The following is a 19,881-nucleotide window of genomic DNA, read 5'->3' on the forward strand; positions in this document are numbered from 1 at the left end:
ATTTTTAAAATGTCTACATAAATAAATTAACATATTGTACATGTAGATTATATAATTTATTTGTATATTTGTTGTTAATAAATGTATCAATTTCTTGATTGACCTTTCTGTATATAATTCTAATAAAATATATATGTTGGCCATAAACTGATTGTGCTGTCAATAGCTTTCTTAGATTCCTACAGTGTGGACACTGACCAGGTCATTTGTCAGGATCTATATTTTCTGTTTTTAGCCATGAGATTAAAATCTTGCCCGTAATTAGTAAACACGTCTGACCTAACATACAAATCAGGTCAGTTGACTAGATTGCATCAAGAGAAAAAAGACAGAGAATACTGGAGAATCTCAGTTGTGAATAACAGTCAAAACAGACTCAAAACATTAATGGAAAAGGCTTCGCAGTGAGGTTAAAATTGTATCAGAGATAATGGGAACTGCAGATGCTGGGGAATCCAAGATAACAAAGTGTGGATCTGGATGAACACAGCAGGCCAAGCAGCATCTCAGGAGCACAAAAGCTGATGTTTCGGGCCTAGACCCTTCATCAGAAGGGCCCGATCAAAATCAGGAAAGTTGGAGGAAATTCCAACTCCCTAACATTTGAAGCAGTGGCTCAGTGGTTAGCATTGCAGCCTCACAGTACTAGGTACCTAGTACCTCAATTCCAGCCTTAGGCAACTGTGGAATTTGCACATTCTCCCTGAGCCTGTGTGCATTTCCTCCTGCAGTCCAAAGATGTGCAGGTTAGATGTAAGTTTGCTCTCTGAGCCGGAAGGTTTGTTTTCAGACGTTTCATCACCATTCTAGGTAACATCATCAGTGAGCCTCCGATGAAGCGCTGGTGTTATGTCCCGCTTTCTATTTATCTGGTTAGGTTTCCTTGGGTTGGTGATGTCATTTCCTGTGTTGGTGGTGTCATTTCCTGTTCTTTTTCTCAGGGGATGGTAGATGGGCTCCAAATAACTGTGTTTGTTGATGGAGTTCTGGTTGGAATGCCATGCTTCTAGGAATTCTCGTGCATGTCTCTGTTTGGCTTGTCCTAGGATGGATGCGTTGTCCCAATCAAAGCGGTGTCCTTCCTCATCTGTACGTAAGGATACTAGTGATAGTGGGTCATGTCCTTTTGTGGCTAGTTGATGTTCATGTATCCTGGTGGCTAGCTTTCTGCCTGTTTATCCAATGTAGTGTTTGTCATAGTTCTTGCAGGGTATTTTGTAAATGACGTTCGTTTTGCTTGTTGTCTGTATCGGGTCATTTAAGTTCATTAGCTGCTGTTTTAGTGTGTTGGTGGGTTTGTGGGCTACCCTGATGCCAAGAGGTCTGAGTAGTCTGGCAGTCATTTCGGAAATGTCTTTGGTGTAGGGGAGAGTGGTTATGGTTTCTGGGCACGTTTTGTCTGTCTGTTTGGGTTTGTTGCTGAGAAATCGGCGGACTGTGTTCATTGGGTACCCATTCTTTTTGAATACAAATCTTCTCAAAACTCGCTGTGTGCAGGTTAGGTACTTTGGCCAGGCTAAATGGCCCTGAAGTGTACAGGCTGATGTGCTGTGCAAACATACCATCTCTCCAACAGCAAATTCCTTCAATAAATGCAATGCTTTCACAAGTTTTCATTACATCTATTCAGATGGTCATTTGACCCATTTAATTTCATCCATCTGGAGCATCCACTCCTTCCTTCTAACTAATATATAGCTATCATTCCGCTAAACAGACTGAACTTCAGTTTAGCAACATCCCTAAAGAAAGGTACCATTGATAGTACAGGTAGTTCTCCTACAATGCAATATTTGCATTCGTGTGACCACGTGCTATAGAAAATTGTCAAAGATAGTTGCGTTATCGGGACATTGCTACAGCAGAATGTTCGTGTCATCCTAACAGCATCTAGTATTCATTAATAGCGTTACAGCAAATTCGTGTTAACAAAACATGCGTTATAGCAGAACTACCCCTGAACAGAGGTCCCTTAGCTATCACTCTGACCTCTGGGTATTTCAAAGTACTTTTGAAGTAATATAGAAATGAGAGCAAACAACTTGCTTACAGCAAGCTCTTCCAAACGGCAATGCAATAATGTCTAGATTATCTGCTTTTGGTGATATTGTTTCGAGGATAAATATTAGCCAGGATGATGGGGTAATGTCCCTAATCTCTGAAATTGTACCACGGGGCATTGATCTGTAAAATGCATATAGAGCCTCAGTTTAACACATTATCTGAAAAATGGCATTGCTGACAATGCAGTACTGTACTGAAGTGTCAATGTTGATTCCCTGCTCAAATCCTAATAAGGAACTTAAACTCAGAATCTTGTGACTTAGAGACAAGATTGCTACCAATTGAGCCACTGCTGATGCTGAGTATCTGTCAGCATCTTTATCACATGGAGTTTGACAAGGAGAGCATTTCATTAGAGTAAAATATTTAAAAATTAGCAGGATGACACCTGTGCCTTACGGTGTAGCTATAATCTGTTGTGGTACAAAAACACAATTACATTTGACAGCAGGAAAAGCACTGGAATCAAATGGAACAATCTTCCAGGATTTTCTTTCTTGCATCACCCCCTTCTAATTTTATTAGTTTAATTGCCTTGAAAACACTGTTGGCCTTATTAGCAGTTGAAAGATTAATACTTTTGCTTGATGTTCCATGATCCATTATTGTAACATAGGTGCTAGCTCATTCAAATTGAATTAGTTAATGCTTCAGCAAAAACAGTGAGAAATCAGCGTATCTCGCATCCACACATATCACCTAAACTATTAGTGCTCGTCTTTTTTCACGGCAACCTTTTTCTAAAAAAAAGCTTTATTTTTCCTCATAAAATGTCTGTCATTTTTGGAACAAGATATGATAGAAAGAGATGTGATAAAAGAGAAAATGTTACACCAGGAACTATATGGTCTAAATTAAGTTTAACTTTAAAGTACACAGAGAGGAAGTTTTTTCTTCATTTTCCTTTCTAACTTCATTTTCACAGTATAAGAATGTAATGATATGTTTTTATTCAACAGGCATTTTGTATGGACATTATGGAAATCCATGATAGGCATAAGCACTGTCAGGCTTGTTTTTGGCTTTTAGTTGTCATCTGTGGTAAGTTTCTTCTCTTACGTTTATATGATTATAGTGACAGAAGATATTTGTAAATCCCTTTTCAGTTATGTCAGGAACACTGTTCAATTCAGGCAAAAATCTGTAATGAGTTTTATTAAGGCTTCGTCGGAGGCTCACTGAGGATGTTATCTAGAATGGTGAGGAAACATCTGAAAACTAACCTTCCAGCTCAGCGAGCAAACTCACATCCAGAACCTCAACCTGAGCTACAAATCTTCTCAAAACTCGCTAGAGTTTAATAACTTTTACTTTCCATAACTGGAGTCAAAATGACATACAAATTTAAAACAACTATGAATAACAATAACAGGACTGTCGGTAACAAGACGAGGCAATGATAAACTAGTTTGTATAGGGTTTAGTATTTCAGCCGAGAAGATAGTCAGCCAGACCTTCTAGTATTCAATGAGGTGTTGCTTTGGAGACCCTTCTAAAGCAGTGGCACATGCACACAAAGGGGCAGACTTAGAGATAACACAATGTGGAGCTGGAGGAACACAGCAGACCAGGCAGCATTAGAGGAACAGGAAAGTCGACGTTTCGGTTTGAGACCCTTCTTCAAAAATTCTGTGGTTGGAAGAGTACATCTCCTCCAACTATCTCTGTGGCATGCAGCTAATATCGCTGGACTAATCTGGAATCCCAGCCTGATGCTCTGGGGAGATAGATTCAAACTCTGGCAACTGGTGAGAATTAAATTACCAAATCAGGAATTAAAAACCTATCTCAGTAATTATCATCATAGGATCCCTACAGTGTGGAAACAGGCCCATCGGCCCAACATGTTCACACCGCTCCTCAGAGCAGCCCACCCAGATTCACCTCACATAACCCAACTAACCTACACATCACTGAACACTATGGGCAATGATGAAACTATTAAAACCTGTCAAGTCAAAACTTGCAAAGGCTGAGGAATTAAAGTGAACATACCTCCTGCCTGATTTCCTAAACAGGCTTGTTTGTGGAGGAAAACACTTTGCTTTTGAACAAATTGGCTCCCTGATCCCATGAGTGATGAATTAAGTTTAATTTCATGACGGTTTGCAGTTGGGATAGATTCTGTGATCGTTAATCATTTAGGAACATTAGCTGAGATTTTCTAATTAACTGTATTTTAATACATCAACCTGGCTAACAGGGTTATATTGACATTAAAATACCATCTGTCTGAAAATCAAGGCCACTGTTGCCCCACTTCTATATCCAGTGTGTTTAATGATTGGATTTCAAATTTAATCTGAAAACTTTTACTATATAATTAATACCTGTTAACCACATTTTTAACATGCTTTTTAAGGTTCCTGCATAAACCTTCTTTCTTTCCGCTGCATTGAGAGAACTCATGGTCTTTAGACCTCTGGTATGGTTACACTTAGTGCTTCTTCAACAGGAGATAAATCATTCTGGCATGGGTTGGTCCTTCTATCATCTTCTCTCCCCGTTTCCCATTGGGATGGATGCTCTATAATTCTTGTTGAGAATTTCAAAGCTCAGCATTAGGCAGTACCGGTGTCTGTGTAGATTTACAGTCAAATTCATAAAGTTCTGTTTGACCACACAACAAACTTCTGGAATCATATAAATTGCAATTTGCTTATGTTGCAACTAATTCAGCCATTCCACGAAAATTTATTATCTTCTCAGCACTAGCAGCTTGGAAAGAAGTTCAAAGCTGGAACTATAGCTATTCAACAACAGATATGACATGGCCCGATGCCAGAAACTACTGCCAACATTTCTTCACTGACCTTGTTGCAATTCAGAGCCATGAAGAAAGTGACCATCTGAATACAGTGATAACGAGGCACCCAACTTACTACTGGGTTGGAATAAGATTTTAATGATGTGTTAAGTCAGAAATACTCCTGAGTAGCCCCTCTGGTCCTGAAAAACTAACTTTGAATGTGCGGAGTAACAATCATTCAAAATTAAATTGTTTTGGAAGTTTTGTTCTGCTATTAACATTCTCCTTTAAGGCTACATTTATGTGTCAATGATTTTTGTATTTTACGTAATGATTTAAAGATGATTTATATGCTTTTGTTAGCTGTTGGTGTCAGCTGATTGACCGGTAAGCAGACCTACCACCTTCCTTTAGCTAGAAGTCACTGATCCCTTTAGGGAGTGTTAAACTGAATTGATCTTGTAAATTAGGAAATCTACCTTCTGGAACCCACTAATCTTTGTCAGCAGCTTTTTCAGAGGTCAATAGCAAGCAGAATCCATTTCTGCATGTGGTCATGCTGGACCATAGGAATGCAAAGAACAGATGAGAAAAGTGGATGGAATGAAGAAGTATCTACCCATAGCAGAGCTAATGACACTGCTGGCATTTACAGAAAATAAAGGCAAGAGCCCTTTATGGGTCAGTGTTGCACCTTACCTGATTTTCCTCAATCCACTGGACCTGTGGATCCTATAAGCACCAAATCAAAAACATTTTCCCCACAATGTCCTTCAATTTGCACAACTAATAATTTGTACCAGAAGATCTTGCCAATCACTGTGTTCTCATTTCAGTAGGGAATTCATGTAATGCGCTTTTAATAGTGAGAGGTGAGTTTTAGCAAACAACACCTCAATCCAGGTAACACCTGGCTGCAAAAAGTACACCCTCGAAACTAGTCCATTCCACCAAATACAATATGGTGCAATGGTGACAATTCTTTCATCTGTTATAAACAAAATTGGAGTTTAACTTGGAGATCTAGAGTCATAGAATCATACAGCACGGAAATTGACCCTTCTGTCCAAGCAGTCCATGCCTAACATAATTCCCAACTAAACTAGCTCTACCTGCCTGTTCCGATTCATGTACATATCCTAAGTGTCTTTTAAACGTTGTAACTGTGCCTGCATCTACCACTTCCTGAGGAAGTTCATTCTACACATGAACCACCCTCTGCGTAAACAATTTATCCCTCATGTCTTTTCTACTTTTCACTCCCCCACCTTAAAAATGTCCCCCCTTGTCTTGAAATCCCCTATCCTAGGGAAACGACACCTACCGTTAACCCTTCCTATACCCATCATTATTTTATAAGCGCCTATATGGTCATCTTTCAACTTTCTGTGCTCCATTGAATAAAGTCTCAGCCTATCCAGCCTTTCTTTGTAACTCAAAATTTCCATACCTGGCAACATCCTGGTAAATCTCTTCTGAACCCTCTCCAGCTTAAAGACATCCATCCTATAACAGGGCAACCAGAACTGGACACAGTACTCCAGAAGAGGCCTTACCAATGTTCTGCACAATCTCAACATGACTTCCCAAATCCTATACTCAAAGGACTGAGCAGTGAAGGCAAGCATGCTAAACACCTTTTTAACCATCCGGTATATGTGTGACACAAAATTCAAAGAATTATGATCCCCTAGGTCCTCTGCTCTGTAACACTGCCCAAGTCCCTATCACTAATTGTCTAAGTCCTGCCCTGCTTGTTGTAGCGAAATGTAATATGTCATATCCACAGTGAACTCCATCTCCCATTTTTGAAACCAATGACCCATTTGATCAACATCCTTTTGTAATCTTAGAAAACCTTCTACACCAACTATTATGCCACCAACTTTGGTGTCATCTGCAAACTTACTAACCATACATTCTATATTCTCATCCAAATCATTTACATAAAAGAGGCCCTAGAACCGATCTCCGTGGAACGCTGCTGGTCACAGGCCTCCAGCCCAAAAAGCAACAGTCCACTGCCATCTCTGTCTCCTGCCTTATGATTCGACTTTTCTAAATTAATATTTTTACACATATGCATCTATGCGCAATCACCTACATTGCAACACTGCTAGAACAACGCCAGAACGGAGGGAGATGTAAACAAATAAGGAGATACAGAATCATAAATGAAACATTAAAAACACAAAAATGAGTGTGATTACTGCAGCTTTTCAGTAAACTAATTCAGTGACTGATTTGTAAATATCCTTTCTTCTTCTGTTACCAGGATTCCAGCCACCCCAACACATAAATTTACAACAGGATTCACTCGTTAAGCTATTTTGAGAGAATTTAAAGCTTTTGTTTTGTTCCCGGTCAACAAGCATCATTCACCGCTTCAAGGTTAACAAGTGCAGAGAACTTGAATGAAATTGTTTACTTCAGTCAAGCCAAATTTGGTGTTCACTTTCATCGTGGGTCAATCAGGCCACGCTCATGAATCACCACTTCAATTTCTTTTCATAATACTAATAATTTTTTAGTGTTTTAATGAGTTACTGACACAGAAGGTCGCCTTTGAAGGTTTAATTTCGTCTGGTATGAGCACATTAATGGCACACTATTAAATAACTTCCTGCACTCTTCAAAACTCTGTTAAGATAAAGAGAGATTGACTGCATTAAAATGTAAATAATTTTGAAAATATATTTGCACGATTGGAAATAATTAATTTTTTTAGCAACTAATTATTACCATAGAGATTCATCATCTTCAAATCTAACACATTGGCACCATCTACATAAGAAATCTTAATTAATTGGAATTATACTGGGATGCAGGCAAAATCAAATTCTAACTGTTCCACCAGTAACTGATTACGAGGCTTTGCTTATATTTTTCTGGTCATAAAGAGGTTTCTGGGTTTGCGTTGCTTTCTTTAATAGAAGCGTGCAAGCCTGCTTCATGCAATGGACATGCAGAATGTGTGGAAGCGATTGGAAGTTACAAATGTAAATGCAATGAAGGATCCCATGGACCAGAATGTGATTTTGGTAAGAGTCAGATGTGATACCCTGCAACCTAAAGCAAAGGACTTAAACTAGAAAGACTGGAGCAATGAGCACATTCTCATTAAAAATGAAAAGATTCCACCAAGAACTGAAAGTAAACAGTCTATGTGACGGAAAATACATGGGATTCAGCGTGAGTTTGAAAAGATTGCTAAAGTTGTGAGTAGAGATAATGGGAACTGCAGATGCTGGAGAATCCGAGATAACAAAGTGTGAAGCTGGATGAACACAGCAGGCCAAGCAGCATCTTAGGAGCACAAAAGCTGATGTTTCGGGCCTAGACCCTTCATCAGAAAAGGGTCTAGGCCTGAAACATCAGCTTTTGTGCTCCTAAGATGCTGCTTGGCCTGCTGTGTCCATCCAGCCCCACACTTTGTTATCTTAAAGTTGTGAGTAATTTGTTTTGGTCAAAGTCAGAGCTTTGTTATTATCTCATAGCATGATAATCAATATTGTATTTTTGACACAGATGGGGACACTTCAATTAACACTTAGTAAGTGGTCTAGTCAGGCAAAGGCGGTTCTATCTTGTGAAACAAAGCTAATACAAGAATAAATATAAAATAATTATTCTCTATACGATTAGAGATAGAACGGATATCCAAATAGCTACACACATGACCAATATCTCAAGATAGCATTTGATTTTAGGTAACTATTATAATAATTAACCACACAATAATTCAAAAACTATTCTAATTCCCCTGTACAGTTGAACAGTGTACCACTCTCAATGTTCCTGCCCAAGCAACTATGAGCTGCACCCATCCTAATGGAAACTTCAGCTTCAACTCTACATGTGACTTTCACTGTGCAGCAGGGTTTACACTGCAGGGCTCACAGAGGCTCCAGTGCAATGCAACAGGAATGTGGACTGTGATAGCCCCCTACTGTGAAGGTACGGACTCAAATAAGACCCACTAATAGAAAGCGAGCATTAAGGAAAAGGTTTGAGAAAATCAATCATGAAAGTTTGTCATTTTTTGCATTTGTTAACTTACAAAAAATTTCTTAATGCTTCATTTCAGCTATAAAATGTGAAACTCTCGAAAATCCTGGGCACAGATTTTTGAATTGCATATGTCCCTTTGGGTTTTTCAGTTACAGCTCTTCATGTGAGTTTAGCTGCGATACAGGGTTTGAACTTCATGGTGCAGTCAGATTACAATGTGGAACCTCTGGACACTGGACAGGGCAGGACCCCAACTGCAAAAGTGCAATCAGTGAAAGGCAATAATAGAAAAATAGCAATAGACAGACAATTGTCTTACCCAACTTGCTTTACTTAATGTGTGCTTATCTGATATGTGTTCTTTAGTTGTACAGTGTAGAATTCTTCAGATTATTGGACAAGAATTGATGAGCTGCACATATCCCCTTGGAAAGTTCAATTACAACTCAACAAGCTTCTTTAGCTGTACTGAAGGGTTTGACCTTTATGGGCCTGATAAGTTGGAGTGTGGAGCTTCTGGAAGCTGGACAGCAGAGCACCCCACATGTGAAGGTACATTCAGTGCTGGAACGTAATATAGAACAAAGATCACCTGTGGCTTTACATCAGTTTGCAATTTATATTTTCAAATCTGCATCAAATTCCAAACTTTATGGCTCAATGCAAGGTGTGGACTTCCCAGCTTGTTCAGGACAAGGACTGATAAACTGCTCCCATCGCATCAGAGGTTTCATTTACAGCTCCAAAATGATGTTAGTAATTCCAGCTGGGTTCCGTTGTGGAGCTTCTGAATAATGCTTTGAAAGATTGTCCATCTGTAAAGTTATCAAGTTGCTTCACTGACCTTAGCAACCTAACTGTCATTAAAGGACATTAAAGAATCCGAGATAACAAAGTGTGGAGCTGGATGAACACAGCAGGCCAAGCAGCATCTCACAAGCACCTGAGATGCTGCTTGGCCTGCTGTGTTCATCCAGCTCCACACTTTGTTAACGGATGCTTTAATGTCCTTTAGGGAATGAAACTGCCATCCTTACCTGGTGTGACCTACATGTGACTCCAAACCCACAGCGATGTGGTTGACACTTAACTGCCCTCTGGGCCTTAAATGTTGTGACAGCCACATCTTGTGAATAAAAATAAACTGACGAGCTATCTTGTACCCGAATGTTTTCCTGTTTTTATTCTTTGCTTTTTTTAAAAATATTACCTAAGCTTCTGACTTTGCACATTTATACGTTTTCTTTCCTTAAGTCTGACACTGTCCTTAAACTTTCTGGTTAAGCATGAATGATGGGTCTGTCTCTTGGAGCATATTTATCCACATTCGCTATCCCTTCCTGTCACAGCCTCTTAATTATTTCCTTTATTTTTAACTTCTCTTTCGTCTTGATTCTACTCTTTGATTTATCACATCTTCTCAAATCTCAACGCTTGCCTCCACTATTCAGTTTAAAACCATCTGGACTTCCTTAGTTATGCAGGTCGCAAGAAATTTAGCCCGAGCATGGTTCAGGTGGAGACCATGCCATTAGTACAGATCCCACTTTCCCCACTGGCGCCAACACCCTATGAATATAAACAAATTCTCCTACACCAGTCTATGAAGCACACGTTCATCTCTTTAATCTAACTTGCCCTACACCAATATGCACGTATCTGAGGTAATAGGGATTACAACCTTCATTAGGTGCCTACCTCCTCATACTGACTGTTCAGAATTTCCTTTGTTGGCCTGCCTACATCCTTGATACCTGAATGGATCATGATGATTGGATTCTCTCCTCCTCCCACTTGCATTTTGTCTCCAATCCTGAGCAGATGTCTGGAACTGTGACATGAAGCAGGCAACACAGTTGCCTGGAGACAACCTCTTTGCTGCAGAGACTAACATCAAACCTCTTGCCATATCATCACCTCCTATCAATACATTCCATCTTACTCTCCTGTTTTCAGTGCCTTCTTGTACCACAGTGCCATGGACAGTATCTCATCCACCCTAAAGCCCTCACTCCCAATCAGAAAAGCTGAAAGAAACTCATATTTTTGTTGGATAACTGAAAAAGATGAAGCTTGTGCCCTCTGGGCCCACTTAGCTACCTCACTCACAGTCACACCCTCCTAAGCTTCAACACTGACCAAATTAGATGATCCAACCCTCAGAATTATGACTGCTTCCTGGTATACACAATCAAGGTGACTTACCCCTGCCTGATGTATCCCAGTGCCTGTAGTTCAGCTTCCAGCTCATTAACTCTGAGCTAAAACTGCTCAATTGTCAAGCATTTGTTGCAGACGTGATAGCTTTGGACCAACCTGGAATCCAGGAACTCCCACATGCTACAACTACGACACCTCCTCATCACACACTAAGAGAATGATTCCATGCATGAACTTGAGGCTAAATAAATGAACAAAGTAAAGTGACTAATGATTAAGTTAAAATGAAAATCTCTCAACATTCAAAATTAACTCAAGGGAGGAAATTGGGATTTATAGAACATAGAACAATACAGTGCAGAACAGGCCCTTTGGCCCTCGATGTTACGCCAACCTGTGAGCTAATCTAAGCCCATCCTCCTACACTATCCCATCATCATCCATCTGCTTATCCAAGGACTGTCTAAATGCCCCTAATGTGGCTGAGTTAACTACATTGGCAGGCAGGGTGTTCCATGCCCTTACCACTCTCTGAGTAAAGAACCTGCCTCTGACATTTGTCTTATATCCATCACCCCTCAATTTGTCAGTATGCCCCCTCGTACAAGCTGACGTCATCATCCTCGGAAAAAGACTCTCACTGTCCACCCTATCTAATTCTCTGATCATCTTGTATGTCTCTATTAAATGCCCTCTTAGCCTTCTTCTCTCCAATGAGAACAGACCTAAGTCCCTCAGCCTTTCTTCATAAGGCCTTCGCTCCAGACCAGGCAACATCCTGGTAAGTTTCCTCTGCACCTTTTCCAATGTTTCCACATTCTTCCTGTAATGGGGCGACTAGAACTGCTTGCAATATTCCAAATGAGGCTGCACTAGCGTTTTGTACAGTTGCAGCATGACATCACGGCTCCGGAACTCAATCCCTCTACCAATAAAACCTAACACACCGTAAGCCGCCTTAACAGCACTATCAACCTGGGTGGCAACTTTTAGCGATCTATGTACATGGAGACCAAGATCCCGCTGCACATCCACACTACCAAGAATCTTTCCATTGAGCCAGTATTCTGCCTTCCTATTATTCTTCCCAAAGTGAATCACCTTATATTTATCCACTTTGAACTCCATTTGCCACCTTTCAGCCCAATTCTGCAGTTTGTCTAAGTCTCCCTGCAACCTGCAACATTCTTCCACACTGTCCACCGCTCCACCGACTTTAGTGTCATCTGCAAACTTACTAACTCATCCACCTATGCCTGCATCCAAGACATTTATAAAAATGACGAACAGCAGTGGTCCCAAAACAGATCCTTGAAATTTAGCCAAGAATTTACAAATTTGATGCATCAAGGTCACAGCATAATAAGTTGGAGCTTAGCATCTTAATGCATCTATTTTGCAAACCACTGGAAATCGACTGTTACTTATAATGAGTCACATTGGAACTTTGAACTCATGTGTTATGAAGGGGAGGTCGAACCCCTCAGATAATTAAAATTGAAAGAAAATCCCCAATCTGTTACAGCAAGAGTAGAGGCCCCATGCTAATAATTAAACTCAAAACACCAGAGAAGATCACCTAATCTGTTAACATTTCTGAGGAGACATGAAATGAAAGAAAATCCTGATATTCACTTTATAAGTGACAAGTAACAATTTATTTATTTAACACTAACAGTGGGCAAATTAACAGAATTACAGCAAACCATACAATTCCCCCCTAACTACTAACTATTCCCCGTCTGAACTAAATTCTACCAGTATGCTGTTCTAATAAACACAAATCCCACCAATATAAACCCAAATAATAAGAAAATAAATTGAAGCTTCGTCTCTCAAAGTCTTCATATCTTATGCTGTTCTCAAGCCATAAGCACCTTTCTTCCACTGATCTGGATGTCAGGACTGATTTCTCTGTGAAAGTCTTCTGTGAGGACTCTTAGCTAGAAGTGCCATGGTAACTTTTATGGATAGGTGGTGCTTTCTTAGAAAGCTTAGTGATTTCTTGTGAAAGCTTGATGCTTATTTTTCAAATGGTGGCTTGATCTCACACTGATTTTCAAAAACCCTCTCCTGATATACCTTGGATGACACATCATTTTTCTTACCATAGCAAAGTTGTCAAAACCATCATACTTAAGTTCAATTGGCTTTCAATCACTAGGTGCTGGGTTTAATTAATTGGCTGACTCCAGCTAGTTGCCAAAACATCAAAACAAGCCTAAGATTTTCAATCACATAGCCAATTGACACGTTTCAATTTTAGAACTGGCTTTACGCGTTCAGCTACTTACAGACGCCTTTTTGTATAAACCTCTAAGCTTAGATATTTACGTTACCTCTTAAAAGAACCACGCACTCGTCCCTTGTTTTTAACAAATTCTTCCTGCCTTACATTTCACAATTACTCTAAACAACTTCATAACACATGGTAATGACATTAAATATGAGACTGATGGGTGGCATTGTGTAAATGGTGGGGATCTCCAGTGTATTTATAAGCTCAGTGAAGGGAAGATGATATCAGTTCTAATGCTTTATCCCTCTTTCTGTCTCATGGGGTAAGAAGTGAAACAGCAGCTAAAATTCTGTGGCCAAATCCCAGTGTTAACAACATTTTCTCAGAAGTATCATTTTGAATCCTAGCTGTCCATCAACATAGGAGTTGTGCTGCTAATATAACACTTCGAACATAACCTCTAGTTTTTAAATTTTCTTTTGCTGCAGCTCATACTACAGAGAGGATGTGGGAATTACGTAAATCTACAGGAGCAACTATTGGAGCATTTCTGGCTTTTCTTCTTCTATCATTTCTAGTTTGTGCTATTATACATCACCATAGAAGAGGTGAGATCTTGTCATCATTTTTATTATTACTTTGTATGACTTCTGAGATGTTCTATTTGCTTGAATGTTTCGCAGGCCTTCCACTACTTTGTGTTTAAGAGTGGCCTGTGAATCTTGACGTTTCCTGGAAATGCTGCCATATGATTTAGCTTTGGGAAATGAAGATGGTGACTCTTTTCTCTTTTTTGTGATGTAATGATATCAGGAAACAAAGAAACCAACAAACAAGCTTAGGTTCTCATTGTGTCCATCACATCATTAGGGTTGTTCTAAAGAGCTGTATATGCAAATAATGACTTTTGAACTGTAGTCACTGTTGCTACATGGGAAAACACAACAGGTTTATTTCACACCACAAGGTCCTACTAATAATAAATGAGAAAAATAATGAGTTTCCCTATCTTGATGGCAGTGATGGAAGAGTAAACAGTTTCCAAGATGTTGATTGAGCTTCCTGCTGTCATCAAAATTGTGCCATATTAGCATTCCTCATTGTCCTCAAGGTGGTATCTGAATTAAACTCTGTGACAAGTAACAAAGAGTACAACAATGATCTAAACGTTAACATCACGCTGTGCTATGCCACTGCATATTCAATTAGTTTTCTCAAAAATAGCAATAACAGAGTTCTGCGAACAAATAGCCTGTTTGCAGCTGTGAATGCAGAACCTGGTGAAATATAGGAAGGCACTAAAATGGGGAGGAGATAAAGGGATAATGTAAATTATACAAAGCAGTAACAAATATATTAACAGAAATTTTCATTTTCTTTTGTAGCAAAAGAAAATCTTTCAATGAGAAGGTAATACTTGACTCTCATTACAAGGGTTATTTTACAAATCTGAGTTGCACGGAGACCTCATTCACTGGCATATCAGAAATTAGAGTGCACAGTGCCTATCGTGTTCTCCCATTCATAGCAGAAACAATCTCTGGGCAGCATGTGGCTAAATGCCCATGTGTCCTCCCAGAGGAAAAGCCTATTATTGCTCTCTTCACAGGAAACAATGGCAAGTGAATTAATCTCTTATAGTTCACATTTATTTGGAATAGTGAAACAAAGCAGGCAAGTATGGAGGAATCTGTGTTCTCTTAATAAAGAAAATGATTCGCAATTATTAAGAAGCTTTTCAGGACATCCTCATATACTTTACAATAAAGTAAATAGTTCTGAAGTGTTGTCACTGTTGTAATGTCAAAAATACAGCAGCTATTTAGTGCAGAGCAAGTACCACTAACTGTAATAAGGGTATATTGATATCAGTTGAGAAATAAGTGTTGGCTACAACACTGGGGAGAACCCCTTAGCTATTCTTCAAAATGCTATGGAATCCTTTAGTCCCACTTTAGAGGTCAGATATTTTCTTTGTTTAACATCTCATCTTGACCAGAACATTGGGTCACTCCTTCAATACTTCAAAACAGGAGCAGCATAATTTATGCATTAAAGTGTCTAAAATGGGAATTAGCTTGTATTCTACTGAGTGCTGGCACTGAATCATGACTGTTAGGACATCAACTAACCTATAGCTGGATGGGAGGTTTCTTCTCTAAGTTCAGATGTCTTTGCTTCAGCCAGAGTTTATTTTGATTTTGTTTGCTTTATTGCTAAAATGAGAAAAATAATGAATTTCCCTATCTTGATGGCAGTGATGGAAGAGTAAACAGTTTCCAAGATGTTGATTGAGCTGTTGATGGAGTTTAAAAATAAAGAGGTTATGCTGCAGCTTTATTGGGTGCTGGTGAGAATGCACCTGGAGTACTGTGTACAGTTTTGGTCTCCTTACTTGAGAGTTTCACCCACAGTGGAAACAACTTCCCTGTTTCTATCTTATCTATTCCCTAGAACTGGAGGGGTACAAAAGAGTTCAATAGGTTGATTTCAGATTTGCGAGGGTTGACTTATGAGGAAAAATTGAATAGTCTGTTACTGTACTCATTGGAATTTATAAGAACGAGGGGGGATTTTACAGAAACATATAAAATTATGAAGGGAATAGATAAGATAGAAGTTGAGGGGTTGTTTCCACTGGTGGGTTAAACTAGAATGAGAGGGCATAGCCTCAAAATAAGGGGGAGCAGATTTAGGACTAAGTTGAAGAGGAACTTCTTTGCCCAAAGCATTGTGAGTCTGCATTTTTCCCTGCCCAATGAAGCATCTGAGGTTACCTTGTTGAATGCCTTTTAAGACAAAAATAGATTTTTGAATACTCAAGGAACTAAGTGTTATGGTGCGTGGGCAGGTAGGTGGAGCAGAGTCCACGAAGAGATCTGCCACAATCTTATTGAATGGCAGAGCAGGCTAAATTGACCAATTGGCCTACTCCTGCTCCTATTTCTTACGTTCTTAGGTTCTTATGTGCTACATAGGCAGATCATACCATACAAAATGCAACAGGGTAGCAAAACAGAGTGCAGAATACAGCTGCAGGGCAGGTTGCAGAGAAAGACGGCATGGTGGCACAATGGTTAGCACTGCTGCCTCACAGCACCAGGGACCCAGGTTCAATTCCAGCCTTGGATGACTGTCTGTGTGGAGTTTGCACGTTCTTCCGTGTCTGCATGGGTTTCTTCCAGCTGCTCTGGTTTCCTACCACAGTCCAAAGATGAGCAGATTAGGTGGATTGGCCATGCTAAATTGCCCATAGTTTTCAGGGAGGTGCAGATTAGGTGGGTTATAGGGGAATGGATCTGGGTGGGATGTTCTGAGTTTCAGTGTGGATTTGTTGGGCTGAAGGGCCTGTTTCCACACTGTAGGGATTCTATTCTGCCCTAAAGACAGAGATCAACATTTACTTTTCAGAGATCCATTCAAAAGTCTAATAACAGCAGCTGTTCTTAAATCTGTTCATATGTGCATTCAAACTTTTATATCTTCTGGCGATGCAGCATTCATACTTCTTTCGAAACACCTTAATTTTATGTTCTTTTCCTTTATGAAACAAAAATAAACAAGGAACTGCCAAATGCTGAAAATCTGAAACAATAGCAGTAATTGCCGGAGAAATTCTCCAACAGGTCTGTCAGCATCTGTGGAAAGAAAGCAAAGCCAATATTTCGAGTCCAGTGACCCTTCTTCAGAGCCATTCCTAAGAAGGGTCACTGGACCCAAAATATTGACATTTTAAAAATCTTTTCTTTCACTCGTTTTTACTCCTTGACTAACCATGACAGAAAGTCACTTGCCCTCAACTACATTAAGTTCCTGGCACAAGTCCAATGCGTCCAAATTTTGCCACTGGTCTTTCTTGCTCCGACAGGTGTCTCCCACTTCACTGAATTTTATTCCCTTGGATATCAAAATCTAAGAATTTCTTGGCTCCTTCAATCTCATTCTATGACTAATACAACCCATGCTTTCTATCAGCTGGACCCTTCTTCACTTACAACCCTTCCATACTATTTTCAGCCTTTCTGAAGACTTGCACGATAGATCTTAAGACACTTACATTTCCAAAAGGAAAACAAATAAGTTTAATCAAACATTTTTTAGTAATTTGGAGGGATATGCATTGTACTAGTTAAATTCTAGAAAACATGGCTAATCTCGGCTCATGGTAAATATTTCAAAATAGGTTTTTATTCCTTCAGTTATTCATTGTTGGTACCTTTAAATTACTCATTCATTCATGGTATGTGAGTACTTATTCGTGGCAAAATCTATCCATGACTGTCTTTAAGAAGGTGGTGTGAAAATTAAGTTGCTTGCTAGGACATGAGAGGGCAATTAAGGGGCAAACATGTTGGAATGCAACTCAAGGCACATACAGACCAGATCAAATAAAGACAGTTCCTTTCTCAGAGCAACATTAATGAACAAGATAGATGTTTGTAATAATCCAATAGCTTGACAGTCACCATTGCTGACACTCGCTCTTCATTCTGGGTTTATTTAATTGAATGTATTCACCTTCACAAACTGCCATGATGAAGTCTGAACTCAAATCTCCAGATTATTTTAAACACAACACTCTTTATCATAGAAGAATAGTTTATGTACTTGGAAATTCAGAACTTCAGAACTCTTACGAAGACAGAGTTTTACGTTTGCTAATGACACAGATGTTTGTTGTAGAAACAATTGTAAAATCAAAAATACCAAATAAGCATTTGCACAGATTACTCAACGAATTACCTCATCTATTCTCCACAGAAAGTGTAACTTTATTTCTATTGATCTAACATTGCAAATATAAATGATAAGGCTAACAATTTTAGCATTCAAGAAACTTGAGACCACACAGGCAAGACAAAGCAGTCCATTTGATCAGTATCTGTCTATCAACTTAAATATTCACTCTTCCCACCAATGACACACAGTAGCCGCAGTGTATTGCAGCAATTCACCAAGGCTCCTTTGACAAGGCCTTCCAATCGTCGGTCTTTAGTACCTAGAAACCTTAGGGTGACAGATGCATGGGAACACCATCATATGTGCAAGTTCACCTCCAAATCACACACTATCTTATTGGAACTATATTGCAATTCTTTCACAAAATCCAGGAACTCCAGCTCTGACAGCACCTACACCACACAGACTGCAGCAGTTCAAGCCAGCCGCTTCCTTCTCCGTGACAATTAGGATTGGGCAATAACAATAGCTCACATCCAACAAAAACAAATTACATAAATAAAGGCATCCAGAGTATATATTATGAAAAATAGATAGTAAGAGATATGTTCAAGGCTGTGATCTAGCTCATGATAAAAGTAAAACATTCATAAATATGATATTATGTGGAAACCTTTTAATTAGAATATATAGACACCTGTCTGTTTATTGTACACATAGACTCAACACCAACAGTAAAGCTTCAAATATCTTGTTGCCTCTAACAGAAATGGAGAAAATATGGAAACAACTCCAGTTTAATTGTGTGCTATTCTGGATTGCAACCAACGTTCAATTGCTCATATAGGTAAACTGAAGATTAAATAACTTCCAATAACATTTCAGGCTGATGTGGTGTGACTGGTAGAGAAACAACTCTCTAATAAGCAAGATACTACTCTGCAGCAAACCTAGAATGCAGCGCTCCTGAGATGCTGCTTGGCCTGCTGTGTTCATCCAGCCTCACATTTTATTATCTTGGAATCTCCAGCATCTGCAGTTCCCATTATCTCTAGAATGCAGCCTCTTTGCTCGATTTACTTGAATAAGGTTGTAAAAATTAGCATGCTGTGCAATGGAGATATAGCAGGTTGCTCCAGAAAATTTATTTCTGTTTGCAAATCTTGAAATGTTAAACAAAATATATTATCTAAGGATCAAGAAAGCCTATAAGGATTTCTAAATGCAGCACTGATCCAAAGATTCTATCGCCAATAAAATCTGAAAATTCAAGATTCAGTTTCTCTTCACATTTGAAATTGCATTTTGCTGAAACAAAGTCTTTAATATATGCAAGTGCTTTAGATACATGAATCCTTGTTCGCATACTTTTTTGTCACAAACACTATTTTACTCTCTTAAGCCAAAATGTCAAGTGAAGTCAATTCCACATTTTTCAGCTTGGCTCAGACATCTGATATCTACTTGAGGTTAGAAATAATGTATGTCCAACGCAACAGTACCCAAACATGCAGGAACAGCTTGCTGAGTACATTAATCTTTCAATGTTAAATCTAAGTGCAGGTTAATGTAGTTTGGGCAGGGATAGAAAACATTAGCAGTGTAAACCTACAATTACTTCTGGGAGCCATAAGAAAAACATAGCAATAAGTACGGTTATATAGAATACTTACTTTATCTATTTGTGATTCTTAGATTTGACTGCTGAGAATTCCTGGCAGTTGGTTTTCTTTGCAATTTCAATAATGCTGTTAGATTAGGCTATGCACAACTTACACCAGCTTGTTCAATATAATTCCACCCATTGCTCTTTTGCTCAACTCTTACAATTCTATTCTTCTTCAAGTATTTACCCCATTTCCATTCAACAACTATTATTGACAGTTTCCAAATCCGTAATTACTTAATGCATAAAAACAATTTCCTTTACGTCTCTACCAATTGTTTTTGGACTATACAGGCCCTTTGAATTTTTGTG

This window comes from Stegostoma tigrinum, chromosome 8 (genome assembly GCF_030684315.1).
Source record: "Stegostoma tigrinum isolate sSteTig4 chromosome 8, sSteTig4.hap1, whole genome shotgun sequence".
NCBI classification, from domain to species: Eukaryota; Metazoa; Chordata; class Chondrichthyes; order Orectolobiformes; family Stegostomatidae; genus Stegostoma; species Stegostoma tigrinum.